The 23,594-nt window shown below is 36.1% G+C and overlaps 1 pseudogene across 1 annotated transcript in view; it reads right to left on the bottom strand.

Annotated features, from left to right (window-relative positions):
• The window catches only part of LOC149849125 (villin-4-like), a 62,620-nt pseudogene extending 56,052 nt beyond the window's left edge, over window positions 1-6,568 (bottom strand). Inside the window, exon 1 of the transcript XR_016430715.1 lies at window positions 6,490-6,568. The product of XR_016430715.1 is annotated as a villin-4-like (transcript). The remainder of the gene's footprint in view (window positions 1-6,489) is intronic.
• Window positions 6,569-23,594: the final 17,026 nt, after the last annotated feature.

Below are 23,594 nucleotides of genomic sequence, written 5' to 3'. Positions count from 1 at the left end.
TGATGCAAATGTCTATCTATTTGATCTATTCCTACTGTCGGACCCTTCATTGTTCGTATACCATACTTTACAGTTGAAAAAATATTTGTCTAATCTTCGATATACTTCATGACAAATATGTAAAAGCGATTTATCATGTAGCCCTTTGGCTCCTTCAAGGGGATGGTGCATTCAAGGGTACGGTGTCTGACCTTAAGTTGTGAATCTTATTATCAAGAGCACACCAATGTAAGAGTCTCTAAGAATCGACCTCAGTTTGAGGAAAATGGTGCAGTGGGTTGCCATTACTAATGAGCTCATTTTCTTGGAGAGGATGTATCCTCAACTGGACATAGAATCGCTTTGCAGCATAGAAGGACGCGACTATGAACGATACAGATGTTTTGGTGATCTCTTCTATAAAAATGGAAATCTTTAAAAGATAGATATGTGTTCGACGAAAATATCCTCCCATAGATATTGTAACTAAATAATAATATTTTTTCTATATGAATGTGGTTGTAAATAATGTAGATTTGTAGTTATGAAGTTACAGTGAGAACGATATGTCTTTGTTTGTATTTGCGAACAAAATCAATTTGTATTTAAGAATTTAAGTCATTTTGTATCGTTGAAGTAAAACCCAAAATCCTTAAACCCTCAACCCCAATCGCCCGTAAAAGCAATTAGAAAATATCGTTGACATAGACATTGCTTGTAAAAGCAAATCGTGACAGCACGTAGCCTTCATACGTCATTGTGTAAATCGCGATGGTACGTATCGTTCACTTAGACAAAGCTCATTGTCTAAAAGACATAAGTCATTGTGTAAATCGTGATGGTATAACGAGTACAAATCATGGTAAAAGTGCATTGTCAAGGCTTGTGCAAATTGTGATCATCGTTTATGAATGTTTATGCAAATCGTTGAAGGCTAATCGCTTGTTCCATGTTCCAAAATAACTCATTTCCACTTTACACAATGCTAATCGCTTTTACGATTTTCAATTACGAAGGTTGAACATAATAACAATTTGCTTTTACTATATAACAATCCAACTTATTTATCGTGTTTAGTGAAATTAAAATTTTATTTATTTTAACCTATAGATATTTACATAATTTATATACATAGTCTTACAAAAATTTTATACAAAATTTGGTTGTACTGTCTATAAAATCTGTTAGAAGTTGATGTACATCATATTACTCCAGGGGGGATCACATCGTTCGTTGCCTTTTAGGTATTCTTGCTGGCTGAGTTTTTTTCTCTTTCGCAATTAGAAACTCTGTCAAGTTTCTGCATAGTTCTGTGTGGAATCCAGGCATATCAACCTACAACAAAAATATAATGTGACATCAATATATATACATTGAGTCCTCAATAATAGAGGGTAATAAAGAGCATACAACGTCGAAATCAGGTTCTCAACCATTGTATATTGCTTTAATATACTTCGTTACAAATATGCCGCAATCGACGTCATTATTTTGTAAAGGAGCATCGTGTGTTGAGCGAAAGATCCACTCCCCAATGTCGACACCCAAAGCGTCTTTGACGAATTCCACCTGTGGTTAATGCTGAAGAAAGTAAATTCTTGGCCACCGTACATGATACGACACCCTTATAGATGGAAACTTACGAAATGCAAAATGTCACAACGTACACCACTGTGTAAGTCCAATGAATTGTAGCATCACAGTTGTTTTTCATGTAAATCCATCACGTAACCCAATGCACTTTAGTTTGCCAGAGTGTTGAAATCAATATCCGCAAATCAATAGTACAAATTATGTTAAGACTGTTATGCCTAAACCTTGCACAAGAGGTTTTTTCACTTGACCAAAAGTCTCCACAATGATCATCGTTACCCCAATATGGTAGTCCATCTTGAAATTCAATGGAGTATAGCAATCGACGGATGATACTCTGTTAAACAAAACAGTGATAATAGTATTGTTAAAACACGAAGCAACATGAGTAAATCAAAAAACAAAATAAACATAAAAAGAGAACCGATATACCATGAAATAAGGGCTGACGGTGTGTCTAGTATTGGTTGTTGTGTTGCTTTAAATATACTTGATGAAACCGGATATGGTCTGTTTGCAATAAATATGAACTTGTTAACATACGTAAATATATAACTAATAGCGGTTTCATACATACAAAATTACTGATAGTGTTCCCTTCTGCATATTCATTTTGCATCTGTTTGATGTTATCTTGCAGCTCTTTATTGAGTTTTCAGGCACTGCCTTTTATGGATGTTTCACTGACATTAGCAGAATATTCAAAAAACAATATTGAAATTATGTTATACAGTACACAACATAAATGACATAAAAGAGACAAATTTTGAAGAAAATCAACACGATGTTGAGATAATATATGCCTGATTCACCATCGATGGTCGTGTAGTTGTCGTCTTCTCCTTCCTCGTCTCCTTCAACGATATCGATACCCCATTTGCGACAAAGCAGATTATATGTTTGTTTCACGAACACATCGTTTATAAAGAAATCATCGGTTTGTATGTTCCTTATTCACTAAGCAAAGCGAAGCCACACCATCCAGAACTTGTACGCCATGTCATTCATATATAAATCAAACATTGTTTCACAGACCACCAGTTTTACAAAAAATTCCGCCAATTTTCAAAGAGCGCGAGCAAATAAATTGCATTGGCACTAATGAAATTAAAAAATGTCGTTTTATCTACCTTTAAAAAAACTAATCAATGCAATAGGGCATATCAATCAAATCATGGGAGCACGTCTCGTGTGGATTTGTTTTTCAACCTCTTTTTCGTCTTTTATATGTCATTGTGTAAATCACGATAGAAAAATCGTTAACTTAGACAAAGCTCATCAAAACAAATCGCGATAGAACAAATCGTTATAGCGAAATCAATGTGCATGATGTCTATTTTTGTGAAAATGATTTTTAAAAATATATTTTTATATGAAAAATAACGTGAAAGCCAGACACCAAAAATAAAACTGGCCCGCACGAGTGGTGGAGTTTGGGTCGATCTTAGGGAATGGGGGAAACTTGTATTCAAAATACACAACTAAACTACACTTTATTGCTAAAATAAAAAAGTACGAGAAAATAAAACTACTTAACTATTACATCAAATGAATACCCTATGCAGAGAGTTTAAAATGGTTTTATTACAACCCAAAAATTGAATTGAATTCCTAAATTCTAAAAGAAAAGCAAAATGTGTCTTCTACGCTCATGCCTCGTGTCACGTGTCGGACATGCACCACCATGTATCTCACTCGCTTGCCTTCGCTTTGTGCTTTTCTGCGAAACACGAACACACAAAGCAGAAATACGAAAAAATAGTGCTATAGTAAAAAATATATGTAAAATACTGTAAAAATGTGCAAAATAAAAGAATACAACAACAACAACAACTACGCCTTCATCCCAAAACAATTGGGGTCGGCGATATGAACCAACAAAGAAAATCATTCTGGGTCTTCCACATGAATCTTTTTCCTCCATTCATTTCTATCCAATGCCATGTCCTCGGTGAGGTTCAAAGCATTCATATCCTTTCCTATCACCTCCATCCATGTCTTCCTAGGCCTACCCCGACCTCTTTTAACTAATATATTTTCTCATTTCTCCATTCTTCTAACTGGAGCATCATTAGGCCTTCGTCGAATATGTCCAAACCACCGTAAATGATTCTCTCTCATCTTATTTTCAATGGGTGCAACGCCTACCTTCTTACGTATCTCCTCGTTCTGAATCTTATCTTTCATTGTATTTCCACACATCCATCTCAGCATACGCATCTTAGCTACACTCATTTTTTGAATATGATGTCTCTTGGCAGCCCAACATTCTGTACCATATAGTAAAGCGGGCCTAATAGTCGTCCTATAAAACTTTCCCTTCAACCGCAATGGCATTCTACGATCGCACAACACTCCAGTTGCACTCTTCCATTTCATCCACCCAACCTTTATCCTATGATTTACATCTCCATCAATTTCTCCATACTTTTGAATGATAGATCCCAAATATTTGAAAGAATCATCCACCGGTATTTCTTTCTCACCAAGCTTCACTACACTCCCATCTCTATTTCGTTGCTTACTAAATCGACATTCCATGTATTCTGTCTTACTCTTACTCAACTTAAAACCTCTTGCTTCCAATGTCTGTCTCCATAATTCTAACTTAGCATTAACCCCAGCTCTAGACTCATCAATCAAAACAATATCATCAGCAAACAACATACACCACGGCACATTTTCTTGAATTGATCTCGTAAGCTCATCCATCACTATAGCAAATAGGAAAGGGCTTAAAGCAGATCCTTGATGTAACCCAACCGTTATAGGAAAATTGGTTGTCACCCCTCCACAAGTGCGGACATTGGTTACTACTCCTTCATACATATCTTTAATTATACTAATGTACTTGAGAGAAACACCTTTCTTCATCATTGTCCACCAGAGAACGTCCCTAGGTACTCTATCGTAAGCCTTCTCCAAATCAATAAAAACCATATGCAAATCTTTGTTCTTTTCTCTATTTCTCTCAATAAGTTGTCTAAGAAGATGTATAGCTTCCATAGTAGATCTTCCAGGCATAAAACCAAATTGATTCTCCGATATCATGACAACCTTCCTCAACCTAGACTCAATCACCCTCTCCCAAAGTTTCATAGTATGACTCATGAGTTTTATACCACGATAGTTTATGCAATCTTGTATATCACCCTTATTCTTATATAGAGGCACCAAAGTACTCTTCCTCCACTCATTAGGCATCTTATTTGTCCGCCAAATCTTGTTAAAAAGATTTGTCAATCATTCTAAACATTTCTTTCTCATGCATTTCCAAGCCTCGATAGGTATACCATCTGGGCCAACTGCCCTTCTTGATTTCATTTTCCTCAAAGCCTCTGCAATTTCTTTCTTTTGAATCTTACGCATGAAGTCACGATTCATGTCATGAAAAGGATTGGAAAAGTCTCCAAGATCCTGAGCATGACTTTCATTAAATAGCTTATCAAAATAATTTTTCCATCTCTCCTTAATCTCCTCATCTTTGACTAAAACCCTTTGTGTTTCATCTTTGATACATCTAACCATACCCAGATCCCTCGATTTCCTATCTCTCATTTTTGCAAAATAAAAGAATGCAATACGAAAAAATCTAAAATGACTTAATTACCTAATAATGCCTAAAATATATAAAATGCTATGCTTAAAACCAAATGCAATACATAAAAATCAAAACTAAAATGCCTAAAATTTATAAAATGAGATGACTAAAATAAAACTAAAATGCAACACTTACAATGTGAAATGAAAATGAGTTTTAAAAACACACATAGTCCGTGAAAATGAGCTTTAAAAATCACACACACACACGTGAAAATTGGTTTTAAAATCACACAGGCCCGTGAAAATTGTTTTTTTTTTCTTCAAACCATGAAAGAGTGGCTTCACTGTTACTCAGGTGAAGAGCTGCCAGAGAAATATCGGGATTCCGGCGAGGCAGAGGAGTGAAACAGTTTGCAAAGGGCTATGGCCGATAAAGGGTGATTTCGGCCGGTCCTCTAGCTGACTGAAGGGGATCCGGTGGTTCTTGTAGGTAGAAAGTGATTATGGCAAACATAATGGGATTCCGGCAGGATGACAAGGGATTCTGGCCGGATGAAAAAAATATAGATCTGTTGACAGATCAGATGGTTTCATAACGACATTGATGATTGCATCATATCGGAAGTGGCTTCCGCGCGGCCTGGTTGAGGTGTTCACCATGAAATCAGAGGATTTCACGATGAAAAGCTTGAATATCATGACAGATTTCTGTAACTTCACGGCAGACCAGACACCTTCAGCTGATCTGAATGGTTTTTGGCATATTTGCACGAGAATTTAGATCAGTGGATTATACGGTGAACCAATTGAAGAATTTCAGGTGGATTCAGAACATATTTCACAGCAATTGCAAATTAGGAAAATTGGCAGATTAGATCTGCTTTCTCATTTTCACGACAGATGAACATAAATTCTAGCAAATCAGATCTGTTGGAATGACTGGAATAAGGTGCCAATTCTGGATTTCATGTTAATTTCAGATCAAATCTGGATTTCATAATAGCTTTGGAGATTTCTTCACGGCAGCTCCAGCTGAGATGCTGAATGAAGAATTGCTTTTGATGCTCAGATGCTCAAGCAATTGATGATGCAACAGAAGATTGATGCAGAAAAAATGATCAAATATGTTGCTAAGATGCAATGGAGGTGATGCATATGATATAAGATGAAAAGCAATGAAGACACTATGATGCTTGAAACTCTAATTCAAAACAAAGGGAAGTAGTTTTTGCAAAACTAAAATTCGTAAACACAAAATCAACTAATATGTATAAAATGTTTTTTTTTTCATTTTCTATAAATTGTTTAGTAGAAAATCAAGAAATTATGAAAGAAGAGAATAGAAGAAGAGGGAAGGAGGAGACGAGAGCTTACCATGAATTAGACTGGGTTGAGGAGAGAAGTGGCCCTTCCCTTGACATCGCCATTTCCTTTGAGAGGATCCAAGAATCTCCGATGGATTAGAGGAAGAAGAAAAGAGGAAGAAAGAAAGAAAGGAGAAAGGAGAAGAGAAGAGGAGAAAGAGGAACCAGAGGGAAGAAGAGGGACTTGGTTGCTTCAAGAGAGGACAACTCTTCCTTCCCCTACGTTGAATATTTAGAGAAGAGAAGTGAGTTACGATTTTCCAAAATGTCTCTATTAATATTTCAAAATTTCAAAAAGGGGTCTTAGTAAAAAAATATTTTCTAAAAAACTCAAAATCTACACTATTTGCCTAAGTTATTTAAACTTTCTAAAAAAATATTGCGCATATTTATTTATTTTTTTTGAACCTAAACTACTTAAAATCTAGATCTTAAAGAAAATATCACTAACTAATTCCTAAATGACCTAAATCGCCAATTTTAACTAAAAATTTATGCTTTTTCTGGTTTTTACCTTTTTTGCGCATTTTCTCGAAACTAACGATAATTATGAAAATTTGATACAGTTATTCATCGGATCATGCATGAATTAATATGATAAAATGCTAAAATAAATGTATGATTAAATACCCCCATGCTTATCATTTGCTAGTCCTCGAGCAAACTGAAGCAAAACTGTAAGAATCAAAACTATTCAAACTAACTCACTTTCGTAGGAATCATGGTTGCATTTAGCATATGCAACAAGCCCTTTTAACCCCTGGGTTACCCCAGTGGACGAGTAAAGTCTTATGAGGGTTTGCAGTGATGCTACCCACAAACATCTCTGTCATGTATGTATAATATCACACATTTTCACAAGTAGTAGGTACTTAAAGAGTTTGTTTTTACAAATATTTTCCATTATTTGCAACATCACAATATAATTAGTCTTTTATATACCACCACAGAAAAAGAATTTCTTTCACTTTTCTAAATATCATAATTATTTACGTTTTATTCTTAGAAAATCAAATAAAAACAGATTATTATTTACTTATCCTCACTCATATGTTTTCTGCACAGGTTTTCTTCAATCACACTTCTAAGCAGTGAACTTTTTCTTTTTAAGCTCTTTTCTTTTCTTGATTTTTAATTTTTCACACTTTTTCTTTTTGCGCACTTTTTCTTATTTTATGGCTTGCGTATGGTATGCTTTTATGCCCTGTGCAATGCCAATATCTTTTATATTTTTTCAATGTATACCAAAAGATAATGACTAAGACACAAAAGTGACTTCTTTCATTTACCTTTTCGACATGAGACTTAAACACTTTAACTTGTGTCTGTTCTCAACTACTAAGGTCAATGAAACTTTCCACTCTCCTTTTTGAAATCGAACTCAAATGCTTCAACTTACGTCTAAGTCTCATTTACTAGAGATTATGAAGCTATCCAAACAACCTAACACATGCTCTTTACTTTTAAGCTCATTTTTGCGCTTTTATTCATTTGCTTAGTTTTTCAAAAATAAAACTGTGCATATTCATATTTGTGATTCAAAATAAACTCTAACATGTATCTATCATCATTTTTTTGAAATTCACATAAACAACCATAATTTCTAGATCCATGTTAGAAAAAAATTCATGGGGCTTAAAAATCCTCTAAAAGCATTAGATTTTGAATAACATTCATATAAGTTCAAACTCTTTCTTTAAAAACCTACTTTTTTATGAAAAAATGTGTAAACATGTGCAAGAACTTAAACAAAAATATCAAGGTGAGCAAACTACACCCTCCCCCATGCTTGAATGACACTGTTCCAGTGGCACTCCCCCATGTTTATATGAAACTATGTGAATGCACATGAGACACAATAAATGAGGGAAAAGAGTAGAATGAACCTGATATGAAATATGAATGCACGTTCTACAACTGTAATGAATGCAATGTATACATGATATATATGACATGAAAACTTATAAATGAAAAAAAAACTAAGAGAATCTATAAACGCTAAGGAAAAATCTAATAATATACAACATATGGGTTGCTTCCCATAAAGCGCTAAGTTTCACGTCTCCAGCCAGACGGATCCCTGGAAAAACCTTCATCGTTCATGAGATCAATGGACACGAAGTCACGTTCAATCGGGCTCTCTGAGAAAAAGAGTGTCATTTGTGATACTGCGCACTGTGTTCCTGCCCACTCGACCCCTAAAAGAAGTATCATGACTCTCACTACAGGAAGAATGGAGGTTAGTCTCCTCTGAGAGACTACTCTCAAAAGTAGAGTCTAGGACCGATCGATTATCGATATATGAAACATCAAACAAGGGGTGGCTATGATCCTGCTTGACTAGGTTAAGCATCTTTTGCATCTGCACTTCTTTCTTGCTAAAAGCAATCGACGGTTCGAATGCTTAAGAGACTAGGGCTCGGTGAATATATGATGATAATGCACACTATGGGCCTTTCCCCTTCTCTTGAGGCCTAATGGAGGAGATCAACTTGTCAGTGGGTATGACATTGGGCTCATGAGTTGATTCCAGAATGGGGTGACACGCCTTCCCATTCTGAAGGGATGTAACAGATTTGACATGCGCAGGGTGTGAATCTGTGGGGTACAGGTCAAATGACATGAAATCCTCTCCCTTGGGGATGACAATATGCTGACTAGATAGGTTTCTCTTGCTTTGTCTGCTGAAGGCCTCAACCAACTGTCTCATTTGAGTCTCTAGCTTGACTATCGACTGCGTATGAGAACAAAAAGTGGCCTTGATGTTAGAAAAGACATCTAACATCTTCGTCTGAAATGATGTGCTCGATGCGGGCTTCTGAGGAGAAGGCATGCTATACTGGAGGTGGACCTGTGGAACTATGGGACACAAGTAACCTTGTGAAGGGTTACTTTGTCTATGTTGTGTCTGGGAGGGCTGATGGGGTGGGTCAAAATTGGGGTGGTTTCGCCATCCCGGGTTATAAGTGGGTGCAAATGAACCATGCACAGGTCTAGCGAAACCTTGGGCAGCATTCACCTGCTCCTGAACGAATTCAGGATATAACGGTGCTGTCGGACACTTAAAAACACGGTGTGTAGGGCTAGCGCATAGGTCACACACTCTTCATACTGGACTTTACGAAGAATTGGCTAGGAATTGATCTAATTTCCTAATCAACAGGTTGACCTTGGTTTGCAAATCTTGCTCAGATCCTACTTCGGAAATCCCAACTTTCCTAGGACCACTAGGCACATATGTGGTCCTATCGAGCCATGAAGACAAGGCATGATGCATCGCGTTCTTACTCAAAGTTTCAAATAACGACCACGCCTCATCCTCACTCTTGAGCATGAAAGTACCCCCACACGACGAATCAATCATTTTCCTGTCTTTATCGGTCATGCCATCATAAAAATACTCCACCAGTTGCCAACGAAGCACCTGGTGGTGGGGACAATTGCAAAGAAGATCTTTCATCCTCTCTCAAGTTTCGTGAAATTATTCTCCCTCAATCTGAGAAAAACTGGTTATAGCTTTACGAAACAGATTCGTCTTACCAATTGGGAAGTACTTTTTAAGAAATTCGTGTTGCATTCCTTCCCAAGTGGTAATTTGAACCGTCTCAAGAGCCTTTAGCCAGTGCTTGTCTTTATCTTTGAGGAAGAACATAAACAATGTCAACCTTAATGCGTCATCTCCAAATTTGTTAATCCGCACAATCGAGCAAATCTCAAGGAATTCGTCGAGATGACGATATGGGTCTTCGTTGCTAAGATCGTAAAATGAAGGAGACATGAGTATTTGTATTGGGCATGAAGTACTCTCTAAGGGGACGAATCATCTACTGTTCCTCAGCCATGGTTGCAGCTCTATGGGCTCTCCTGATAAGGGACTCAGGGTCCTCGATTGGCTCAACAAGCTCAGGGTCAAGTGAGCGTCGCTCTTGCATACACCATGAGGTAGACCGATGTAACACACATCCTAATTTGGGGTTTTCTACCTCACTAACGCGTTAGCGGCCAAACCACGCAAACCACAAGCGAGTAAGCAAAAATAAATACTAAAAATGAGAAATAAACAAGCACCACACAGTTGATCTCAGCAGAAAATTTACGAAAAGCAAACTATGAGCGCAATATCAATTGTGCACAGTCACTTCTAAGGGAGTCCTATAGGTGGGTTGTGCAAGAAAAGTAAATTGTTCTCTATGTTGTGCAAACACGTGGTTCTAATCCTAAGTACAAAAAGCAAACTAAACAATCCTAATTAATCAACTAAACAATCCTAATTAAAGAACTTAATTAAACTAATAACCTAAAATATGAGAACAAACACAAGGCAATAAAGTGAATACTTGTATTTCACCGTTCCCTGGCAACGATGCCAAAAAATTTGATGTCTATTTTTGTAAAAATGATTTTTGAAAAGATATTTTTTTATGAAAAATAATGTGAAAGCGAGACACCAAAAATAAAATTGGCTCGCACGAGCGGTGGAGTCCGGGTCGATCTCAGGGAACGAGGGATACTTGTATTCAAAATATGCAACTAAACTACATTTTATTGCCAAAATAAAAAAGTATGAGAAAATAAAACTACTTAACTATTACATCAAATGAATACCCTACGCAAAGGGTTTAAAATAGTTTTATTACAACCCAAAAATTGAATTGAATTCCTAAATTCTAAAAGAAAAGCAAAAAGTGTCTTCTGCCCTTGTGCCTCGTGTCACATGTCGGATGTGCGCCACCACGTATCTCACTCGCTTGCCTTCGCTCCACGCTTTCCTGTGAAACACGAACACACAGAGCAAAAAGATGAAACAAATATTTTATACTAAAAAAATATGTAAAATACTGTAAAAATGTGCAAAATAAAAGAATGCAATACGAAAAAAACTAAAATGACTCAATTACCTAAAAATGCCTAAAATGTATAAAATGTTATGCTTAAAACCAAATGCAATACGTAAAAATCAAAACTAAAATGCCTAAAATTTATAAAATGTGATGACTCAAACAAAACTAAAATGCAACATTTACAATGCGAAATGAACATCACCTGTAAAAATGAGTTTTAAAACACACATAGTCCATGAAAATGAGCTTTAAAAATCACACACACCCGTGAAAATTGGTTTTAAAATCACACATGCCCATGAAAATTGTTTTTTTTTTAAACCATGAAAGAGTGGCTTCACTGTTACTTAAGTGAAGAGCTACCGAAGAAATGTCGGGATTTCGGCAACAAAGACTAAATCCGGCGAGGCAAAGGAGTGAATCAGTTTAAAAATGGCTATGGCCAATGAAGGGTGATTTTAGTCGGTCCTCTAGCCGACTGAAGGGCATCCGGTGGTTCTTGTAGGTAGAAAGCGATTCTGGCAAACAAAATGGGATTCCGGCAGGATGACAAGGGATTTCGGTCGGATTAAAAAAACATAGATCTATTGGCAGATCAGATGGTTTCACGACGACATTGATGATTGTAGCATATCGAAAGTGGCTTCCACGTGGCCTGGCTGAGGTGTTCACCGTGAAATCAGAGGATTTCATGGTGAAAAGCTTGAATGTCACGATAGATTTCTGTAACTTTACGACATATCAGACACCTTTAGCTGATCTGAACAGTTTTCGACATATTTGCATGGGAATTTAGATTAGTGGATTATACGGTGAACCAATTGAAGAATTTCAGGTGGATTCAGAACATATTTCACGGCAATTGCAAATTAGGAAAATCGACATATTAGATCTGCTTCCTCATTTTCACGGCAGATGAACAAAAATTTTGGCAGATCAGATGTGTTGGAATGATTGGAATAAGGTGCCAATTATGGATTTCATGTTAATTTCAGATCAAATCTGGATTTCACAATAGCTCTCAAGATTTCTTCACAGCGGCTCCAGCTGAGATGTTGAATGAAGAATTGCTTTTGATGCTCAGATGCTCAAGCAATTGATGATGCAAAAAAAATGATCAGATGTGTTGCTAAGATGCAATGGAGGTGATGTATATGTTGTAAGATGAAAAGCAATGAAGACACTATGATGCTTGAAATTCTAATTCAAAACAGAGGGAAGTAGTTTTTGCAAAACTAAAATTCATAAACAAAAAATCAACTAATCCGTATCAAATGTTTTTTTTTTCATTTTCTATAAACTCTTCAGTAGAAAATCAAGAAATTATGAGAGAAGAGAATAGAAGAAGAGGGAAGGAGGAGATGAGAGCTTACCATGAATTGGACTGGGTTGAGGAGAGAAGTGTCCCTTCCCTTGACATCGCCATTTCTGTTGAGAGGATCCAAGAATCTCTGGCGGATTAGAGGAAGAAGAAAAGAGGAAGAAAGAAGGAAAGAAGGGAGGAAAAGAGAAGAGGAGAAAGAGGAACCATAGAGAAGAGGGGTTGAGAGGAAGAGGGACTTGGTTGCTTCAAGAGAGGACAACTCTTCCTTCTCCTACGTTGAATATTTAAAGAAGAGAAGCGAGTTACAATTTTCCAAAATGCCTGCATTAATATTTTGAAATTCCAAAAAGGGGTCTTAGTAAAAAAACATTTTCCTAAAAAACTCAAAGGCTACACTATTTGCCAAGCTATTTAAACTTTCTAAAAAAATATTGTGCATGTTTATTTATTTTTTTTCGAACCTAAACTACTTAAAATCTAGATCTTAAAGAAAATATCACTATCGCCAATTTTAACTTGCAATTTATGTTTTTTTTAATTTTTACCTTTTTCACGCATTTTCTCGAAACTAACGATAATTATGGGAATTTAATGCAGTTATTCATCGGATCATGCATGAATTAATATGATAAAATGCTAAAATAAATGCATGATCAGTGCAACTATGACTTAAATCGGCATGAAGTTGTAAATTGTGATAGGATATATCATTCACATAGACAAAGCTCATCACCCTAAACACTAAACCCAAATCGCTAAACCAAAAACCCATAAACCTAAAACACAAAGCTCGTTAAATCGCGATATTATATATCGCTATCGTTCACAAAGACAAACAAAGATATATCGTTGTCACAATAGCTTCTTAAAACCTAAAACCCTATACCTTAAACCCTAAACCCTACACCTTAACCCTAAACCCTAAATCCTATATCATAAACCCCAAACCCTAAACCCTAAACACTAAACCCTACACCCTACTACCTAAACCCTAAACTATAAACCTTACTACCTAAACCCTAAACCCTGCTACCTAAATCCTAAACCCTAAACCCAACTACCTAAACCCTAAACCCTAAACCTAAATCCCTAAACTAAAAACCCATAAACCAAAAACACAAAGCTCGTCAAATCGTGATATTATATATCGCTATTGTTCATAAAGACAAACAAAGAAATATCGTTGCCGCGATAACTTTTTAAAACCCTAAACCCTAAACTCTAAACCCTAAACTCTAAACCCTAAACCCTAAACCCTAAACCCTACTATCTAAACCCTAAACCCTAGACCCTAAACCCTAAACCCTAGACCCTACACCCTAAACCCTAAACCCTACAACCTAAACCCTAAACCCTAAACCTTACTATCTAAACCCTAAACCCTAAACCCTAAACCTTACACCCTAAACCCTACATACTAAACCCTAAACCCTAAACCCTACTACCTAAACCATAAACCCTGCTACCAAAATCCTAAACCCTACTACCTAAACCCTAAATTGCGATATGACCTAAAACCTAAACCCTAACCCTAAACCTTAAACCCTAAACCACTTATGAAAGTTTTTGCATAAGTACAAAACGCTGTAAAAGTGCACAATCAATGTTTGTGCAAATCGTTTCAGCCGTTTATGAATGCTTGTGCAAATCTTTTCAGACTTATATAAATGCTTGTTCGATTTAAATTTACGAAGGTCGATCATTACAACAATTTGTTCAGTCGCATTTGTGTGCTACAATTATAGAATGTCATGCTACAGAAAATAACTCATTTCTACTATACACAATGCTAATCACTTATAGGATTTTCATTTACGAAGGGCGAACATTACAAGGCTTTGTTCACTATATACAACGGTAATCACTTTACGATTTTTATTTACGGAAGGTGAGCATTACAACGATTTATTAACAATACACAACGCTAATCACTTTTACAATTTTTATTAACGAATGGCTAACATTACATCGATTTGTTCACCGTATACATTGTTAATCCCTTTTGCGATTTTTATTTACAAAAGGAGAACATTATAACGATTTGTTCACATAGACAAACTTTGCAAAAAGAAAATCACGATAGTACAAATACTATTTGCAAAATGATGTCTATGTCAGAGCCAACCTACGCATGGTATACTGAGGCATAATGCCTTCTTCTTTTAGAAACTACACTAATGGCCTGAAAGACTTCAGATTTCTCGAATTGTAAGTAGAGATACATGTACAGAGAGTAGTCGTCTATAAAGGTGACAAATAAGAGTCTAACTTATTCGTGTGTTTAGTAAAATTGAAATTTTATTTCAACCCAGAGAGATTTACATAATTTGTATACAATCTTATAAAATTTATATACAAAATTTGGTATACACAGTCTACATAACTTGTTAGAAATCTCTGTACATCATATTAATCCTGGGAGAGGGAAGGAGGGGGGGTCGCATCGTTCGTTGCCTTGTAAGTACTCTTGTCGGTTGAGTTTTTTCTCTTTCGTAATTAGAAACTCAGTCAATTTTTGGCATAGTTATGTGTAGAATCAAGCAGATCAACCTACAACAAAAATGTAATGTGAAATCAATATATACATTCAGTCCCCAATAACAGAGGATAATAAAGAGCATACAATGTCGAAATCAGGTTCTCATCCACTGTATATTGCTTCAATATACTTCATTACAAATACGCCGTAATCGATGCCATTACTTTATAAAGAAGCATGGACTGCACAGAGCAAGCTCCACTCGCCAATGTCGACACCCAAAACGTCTTTAGGAATCCCTCCTGTGGTTAATGCAAAATATAGTAAAATCCAGGCCACCGTAAAAGATACGATACACTTATAGACAAAAACTTACCAAATGCATAATGTCACGTTGTACACCAGTGTGAAAGTCCAATAAGTTGTAGCACCATAGTTGTTTTTCCCGTAAATCCATCACGTATAAGATCCAATGCTCAACAGTTTGTCAGGTTGTAGGAATCAATATCTGCGGATCGATACAATATCTTAGAAATCCATAGAAAAATCGTGTTAAGAATGTTAGGCCTAAACCTTGGACAATAGGTTTGTTCACTTACCTTTTCACTTGACCAAAAGTCTCTGCAGTGATCATCGTTACCCCAACATGGTAGTGCATCTTGAAATCCAATGGTATATGGCTTTCGACGGACGTAAGTCTGTTGAATGAAAGAGTGATAATAGTAAGGTTAAAATATGAAGCAACAAGAGTAAATTAAAAAAGAAAATAAACAAATAAGAGTACCGATATACCATGTTATAAGGGGTGACGATGCATATAGTATTGCTTATTGTGTTGCTTTTAATATATATGAGGAAATCAGATATAGTCTGTTTGCAACAAATATGAACTTGTTAACATACATACCCATGACATACGTAAATATATAAGTGACAGTGGTTTTATACGTACAAAATTATTGATTGTTTTCCCTTCTGAAAATTTATCTTACAGTCGATTGATGTTATCTTGGAGCTCTTTGCAGCGTTTTTGCCCACCTTTTTTTGTGGATGTTCCACTGACATGAGTAAAATATTCAGTAAACGACATTGAAATTGCTTTCTATAGTACACAACACAAATTGAATATATGTCATAAAAGAGGCAAATATTGCAGAAACTAGTGTTGAGGTTTATACAATATAAGCTTGAATCGCCATCGCTCGTCGTGTAGCTGTGGTCCTCTCCTTCGTCGCCATTGCTAGCCGTGTAGTTGTCGTCATCTCCTTCCTCGACATCGATAAGGACCTCCATTGGTAGATAGATTTGCCTTCAATCGTTCCTAGTGACTAGCGAAGGTCACTCAGTAAACTGAAGGTGCTGATGCTGATGTTGATGATGTCTGTTTCAAAGTACATCACTATTTGGACGTTGGTTGATGCTGATGATGATGTATGTTTTCTTCGATGATGATAATGATCATGTATTGTATCTAAGCCAAACCATTGGTCATGATGTATTGTAACTAAATACTCATGTAAATGAATGTAGTTGTAATGTATCATAATTTTTTTTTATAATAACGAGTGCTAAATATCTTACGACTGTTACTAAGCATGCTAACGATTATAACGACTTGCAATAATGAAAGTTAAATGCTAAAGCGATAATGATTTGTATTAAGGAATGCAAAATCCTGCAACAATCATTACTAATGAATGCAAATGATTATAACGGTTTACAATACTGAAAGTTAAATGCTAAAGCCATAACGATATGTACTAAGGAATACAAAATCCTGCAATGATTATTACTTAAGAATGCAAACGATTACATCGATTTACAATACTGAAAGTTAAATGCTTAAGTGATAACGATTTGTACTAAGGAATACAAAATCCTGCAATGATCATTACTTAAGAATGCAAACGATTACAACGATTTACAGTACTGAAAGATAAATGCTAAAGCGATAACGATTTGTACTAACGAAGACAAAATCTTACAATGACGAGTATTTAAGAATGTTAAACCTTTCAACGATTTATACTACTGAATGATAAATGCTGAAACAATTGTAAACAATTTTAAATGATTTTAAACCATTTACCTTATTTAATTATAGACCATCTAAAATGAACTTAGCATTATCTTGCTTTACATTAATTCTAGTCCACCGTTCGATCTTTGGAAAACCACAAATCGCAGGGCCACAATAAGACCGCAACACAACAATATGCTGCCACACCCAGGCCTAAAAAAACAATATATTAGTAATACTATAACCTTCAACAATTTTTTCTTTTACTTTTCGCCTTTTATCTCTCATTGTGTAATTCGCGATAACACAAATCGTTGTACATGTATTGTATCTGAATCATTATACCATATATTGCCCTAGAGCGTTATACACAATGACGTCTGTATCAGTGAAGTTAACTTGATTTGTTATTTACTAAGTCTAAACATCGTGTCAATGTATTTAGTTTTTCTTTTTCACCATTTTTGAATGTCATTGTGTAAATCACGATGGAACGTATCACTCCCTAGGACAAAGCTCATAAAGAAAAACCATAATTGGATATTCAAAAAAAATTGGCTTAATTATTTGATGGGTTTAGGTGGGATGGATGTATATATCGTGATAGAGCACCTTCTATAGAAAACAAACCGCGATCTCTTATATACAATTGATTACAAGCCAATTATGATCTCTTATAAAAAACAAATGCGATCACTTTTATTTATGAAGGCCGAACATTACAATGATCTGTTCAGTGACACTTGTGTGTTACACTTATTAAAAAAAGAAACAAAAAATTAAAAAATGTGATGTTACAAAAAATAATTATAGAATTATAACAAGGAATTATAGAATTACAATAAATAATTATCAGGATAAAAAGAATCACTATCATTTATTCAGTGACACTTGATGACTCAGATGGACTATGACATATAAATCGTCTTTTTCTTTTTCTTGGTGGACTCTCTATCCTCGGTGGCCTCTTGGTTTCCTCGATCTTATTATAAACATTGGTCATCATTTCTACTAGTGACTGCATTTGTCTCCCCAAATTGCTCACCTTCTTTTGTAAGTCCTTATTCTCTCTCTCCAATATCTTGAACCTTGTGCTGGAGACTATATTCTCTTTTGTGAGTTGTGTTCGCTCTTCATCGTATACTATTACTGAGGTAATCATTGTTGTATCCAGAGGGAGATGATGAACATATTTTCTATGTTGGGATGCGACATGATGGGGGACAGGAGGGAGGCATGGGTTCCCAATATTCTCAATCTTCAGATTTCAACACATGGGTTCCCAATATTTTTAGAAATAGTTGGGATTATATTGTCGTTCTTTATAATCATACGCTATGGCACAAACACCTCCTTTGTTCCAACTATATAATTGTTTCCTATAACGTTCGTGCCAATTCACGTTCTTGGCTCCACCACTATTCATCTTCCTTCTGACTTCCACAGGCTTCTTTGGGATAGACTGTCCCAAGCCAGATTGTAGAAGAACTCGACTACTATGCTGCAACTCAGCTTCATAATTGCTAAACAGCCAAATATCGCGGTCAGACAGTCTCGCACCCTCAGCAACAAGCTCTTGTTCCTCGTCCTCCTCATCTCCATATGGTCTCCACACAACCTGTACATTGAAGATTATGGTTTAGGTATAGACAATTATTCATGCTAATGAATGCTAAATATTAAAATTATTTATAATAACGACTGCTAAATATATTACAACAACTGTTACTAAGAATGCAAACGATTATTATGATTTACAATACTAAAAGATAAATGCTAATGCGATAACGATTTGTACTAACGAAGACAAAATTCTGCAACGATGATTACTTAAGAATGCTAAACATTTCAACGATTTAGACTACTGAATGATAAATGCTGAACCGATTGTAAATGTTTTTAAACCATTTACCTCATTTAGTTGCAGACCATCTAAAATGAACATAGAATTATCCTTCTTGATATTTATTCTAGGCCACCGACTGATCTTTGGAAAACCACAAATCTCAGGGCCACACTCAGGACGCAACGCAACAATATACTTCCACACCCAGGCCTACAAAAACAATATATTAGTAACACTACAACTTTCAACGAGCTTAGTTTATAAGTACTAAATATGTAATAAATAAATATCTGAATAAATGGCTAAAACCCCCTGACGGTTTTTGTACCCTTACTAGCACAGTAAAGTTGACTGTACAAGTGTGCGAGCATAGCAGCACCCCATGCATAGTTATCGACTTCATCTAAGTCTTCCAAAAACTGTAACTACAAGTAACTTATTCTCGAACCAAAACAATCAAAAAATAAAGTAAGACAAAAAAAATATAGAAGGAAGCTGCGCAACTCTTGGTCAGCTATTTCAGATGCACATGTAGCGGACCGACTATCCCATTTATTACGAAAAGAAGAAACTTTTATCGATGTGGAATTGCTTCCACCAGAAATACATTGACTCCAGTCGTCCATCGACATTCCTAGAAGGGCCGTGCACTTTTCCTATGCGTTATAGTTTGAATCCCGTAATAGGAAACCACTGCCATGACACTTAAGGCCAGTAATCCGCGCTACATTTTCTAGGATCATGGTGATCTCAAAAGAATCAAATTGGAATGTGTTCGTCTGATGAGTCCACTTATTTACCAGGTGGGTCATGGTGTTCCAACACGTTTCAAAATAATGCTGGTCCAGAAGGCCGCCGAAGTGCATATTTCATAATCAATCCTTGTGATATTCACTCAGCTGTCCATACTATAATAGAACTACAGACAACTGACACCGCCCTCCGAGCTTTTCACCTAGTGCTCTACTTCTCTTCTGACCTCCGTGTAACACAAAATAGAATATTATTCGTATCAATTATAAATTACAATAATTTGACTTCTACACCTCGCTATAGACAGTAATCGCTATAAATAATAATCGTTGCATACACACTATCACGGTAATCGCTATACATAGTAATCGCTATACATTAATCACTATCACAATAATCACTACACATAGTAATACCTATCACAGTAAATCGTGAGATCGATTTATATACCTTGGTCACACTTTTCTCCTCTTCATCCCCTCCCTCCATCCTCTGCCTTTCTTGTTGCTCTGCCACCTCCCACTGCTTTTCGACTTCTTCCGTCCTTCGCTCCATCGCCTCCCTCTTCTGCTTTTTAATTTCTTCCTTCCTTTCCCTTTCCTTCTCTTCCTCCTCCTGCTTTTTCCTTTCTCTTTCCTTCTCCTGCTTCTTCCTTTCTCTTTCCTTATCTTTCTCGTCCTCCTTCTCCTTCCTTTGCCTTTCCTTCTGTTCCTCATCCTCCTTCCTTTGCCTTTCCTTCTCTTTCTCATCCTGATGCTTCTTCCTTTGCCTTTCATCTTCCATCTTCATCATTTGCCTTTCCTTCTCTCCTTCCTCCTCCTTCTTCTTCAATTGCCTTTCTATCTCCTCCTCCTTCTCCTTATTCTTTTTTTGCCTTTCCCTCTCCTTTGCCTCTTTCTTCATTTGCCTTATCCTCCTTTTCTTTTCAAAATATTCCTGCTTTATCAGTTGCCTTTCCTTCTTCTTCTTTAATTGCCTTTCCCTCTCCTCCTCCTCCTTATTCTTTTTTTTCTTTCCCTCTCCTCCTCTTTCTTCATTTGCCTTTGCTTTATTTGCTTTTCATTCTCCTCCTCCTTCTTCCTTTGCTTTTTCTTCTCTTTGTCATCCTTCTTCTTCTTTTTCATCTTTAGTTCTTCCTCGTTATTCCTTTGGTCTTCAGCCTCAATATCTAATAGATAATCCTCCGCATAATATAATTCCAACGCTTTATCCCTATCTTTATCATTCTCAATCTTCATTATATTTTAGTACCTTTCATAACACTCATATAAATAGGACTGGCAGATAACTTCTCTAATATTCATCCCATAGAACAGTGAAGGATTTCTTGTTTGACGAACTTCAGACATTGCTAACCTGCACAACACATAAATTTAACTGCATCATTATACGTTACAACTGCCTCCCAAGTATATAATAATACAAATTATCCCATTCGTTAAACAATCTCCAATATTATAAATCATTGTAATATTTGGCTTCATAAGTAAACATCGTTGTAAGATTTAGCAAACTTAAGTACAAATCGAGGTAATTTCATAAATATACATCGTTAGTGCTTTAAATGTATAAATCGTTGCTGCTTCAAACTTACAAATCGTTGTATAAATCACAACCTTCATAAGTACATATCGTTGTAACGTTTGCCTTCATACATATACATTGTTGTACGATTTATCAAACTTAAGTACAAATCGTGGTAGTTTTATTAAATCATTATTATTTCAAACGTATAAATCGTTGCTGCATTAAACGTACAAATTGTTGTAGAAGTATAGCCTTCATAAATACATATCATTGAAATATTTGGCCTTCGTAAGAACAAATCGTGCAGACTATTTTTCGACGCTCAGAAGGTGGATAGGTACAAATCGATTTGTTTCAGCATGACAATATGTGTTATTTAGCATAAATAGTAAAACCAATTATAAGATTTAGCATTCATATTTATAAAACGATTTGTTCGCATAACGAAACCTTGGTAATTCGACAGTGGAGGAGAAACACCCAGAAGGTAGATGCAGCTGATGGTGGCAACGATGCTGCCACTACGCAAACGATGGCAAATGGTACTCTGGCGGCAGCAGATGACGAAAAAGGGTGCTTCGACGACAATAGACGATAGAAAATGGTGCTTCGACGACACCAGATGACAACAAAGGGTGCTTCGGCGACAACAGATGACGGCAAAAGGTGCTTCAACGACAGCAGACGTGGACAAAGGGTACTCCGACGACAACAGACAATGACAAAGGGTGCAACTGCGTAGACGACAACAAAGGATGCTCCAGCGGCAGCAGGCGATGGCAAAAGAGGGTCCGATGGTAGAAGACGACAACAAAGTTTGCATCGTCAAAGGGAGCTCCTGTTACAACAGATGTTGTAAAAGTTTACTGCTTAGGGCAAAAATGAAATGTTTGGACTTTAAAGACTTAACATCATTCTCGAACCGGAGTTTCACTTTTCTAGATGAAGGATCTTGATCTGTCGTTTACCTTTTTTTGAATGGAGGACATTTTTGTCATCTTTTCGAACCGTCGTTTCATGGAAAGAATGACGAGAAAGGGTATTTAAGTCTTTGCAATCGCACCAGATTATGATGCTAAGTGATGCCGACACACATAGGGATACGAGCCCCAAGAGCTTATATATGTGGCACTCATTGGGACCCCCGAACACGCACTGTGGCTAACAACCATCTTAGGGGGGGGGGACATATAACCTGCTTTGGACCCCTATCAGTTATACAACCATATACCATTGGGATTCGAACTTGCAACGCCCCAACACAAGTTGACATACATTAACTAATCCTACGAGACAAACGGAACCCCCATTTTTCTTTTTTTACTTACTGTAGCGAAATGGCCGTACGAGAGAAGCGAGGACGAGCGACCAACCGGATCCGAACTTTGGGTTGATAGTATTGAGTCAGGATAGGCCCATGGGACCATAGTTAGGCTGGTAAAAGAGTCGAGCTTAGTTGGCACATTTTCTAAAAAGAGTTATTTTTTAAGAGTTTTTTACATGTATAAAACCTACATAATATGTATAATATATCATTTTATATATAATATATATTATATTTATATATTAGTAATGATAGGGTGCTCCCAGAGTACTTACTCCCACCTTATAGAAGCTTCAAATTTTCAAAAATTTTGAGCTTGTTTTTTTGTTGATCAAACCATATAGATATGATCTACAATGTAAATTATTTTTTTTGGAACATGTGATTATGGCATATATGTAAGTTTTAAAATCTTCAAAAAATCAACTGCTCACAATGTACCAAAATTTCATAACTTAAAAAACATATTTTTATGCTGAAAAAACATATGTTAATTACATCTATAAGGTCTGATTGAGAAGATGCAACCTAAAACTATGATTTCTAATATGTGAGAGTAGGTGCTCTCCGAGCAAGCACCGTAGCATTACTCTTTATATATAATATATAAAACAAGTGTATACGAGTCGAGCTGAGCCGAGCTTCCCTTGTTCGTACTCAGCATGTATACCTAAATGAGTTGTCTCATACCGTCCGAATGGTTCACTTATGTAGATGATTTCTAGTTGATGTATTGTTTCATGACTTGTTTTTCCAGCTTTAGTTAGCAGATGTGAAGTTAGATAATAAATTCATGATTTAAAAAGGTTTTATAATAATAATAAAAGACATTGAAAAGGGAAAGTATTGTACTGTCCAGATAAAAACTCATGGGTACAAGTTTTTTTTTTTTTAAAGGCAAGCTCGGGTTAGACATACCTCTACCATGTATCATTAATTTTCAACTGTAGGGAATCAATCTGGGTGATCCTTCCATGACTTTCGATTTCCCCTTTTTCCAA

The sequence above is a fragment of the Nuphar pumila genome, chromosome 1, assembly GCF_984573655.1.
Source record: "Nuphar pumila chromosome 1, dmNupPumi1.hap1.1, whole genome shotgun sequence".
Taxonomy (NCBI): Eukaryota; Viridiplantae; Streptophyta; class Magnoliopsida; order Nymphaeales; family Nymphaeaceae; genus Nuphar; species Nuphar pumila.
The sequence above is the reverse complement of the archived record's forward strand: the minus strand, read 5'-3'. Positions and strand labels throughout refer to the sequence as shown.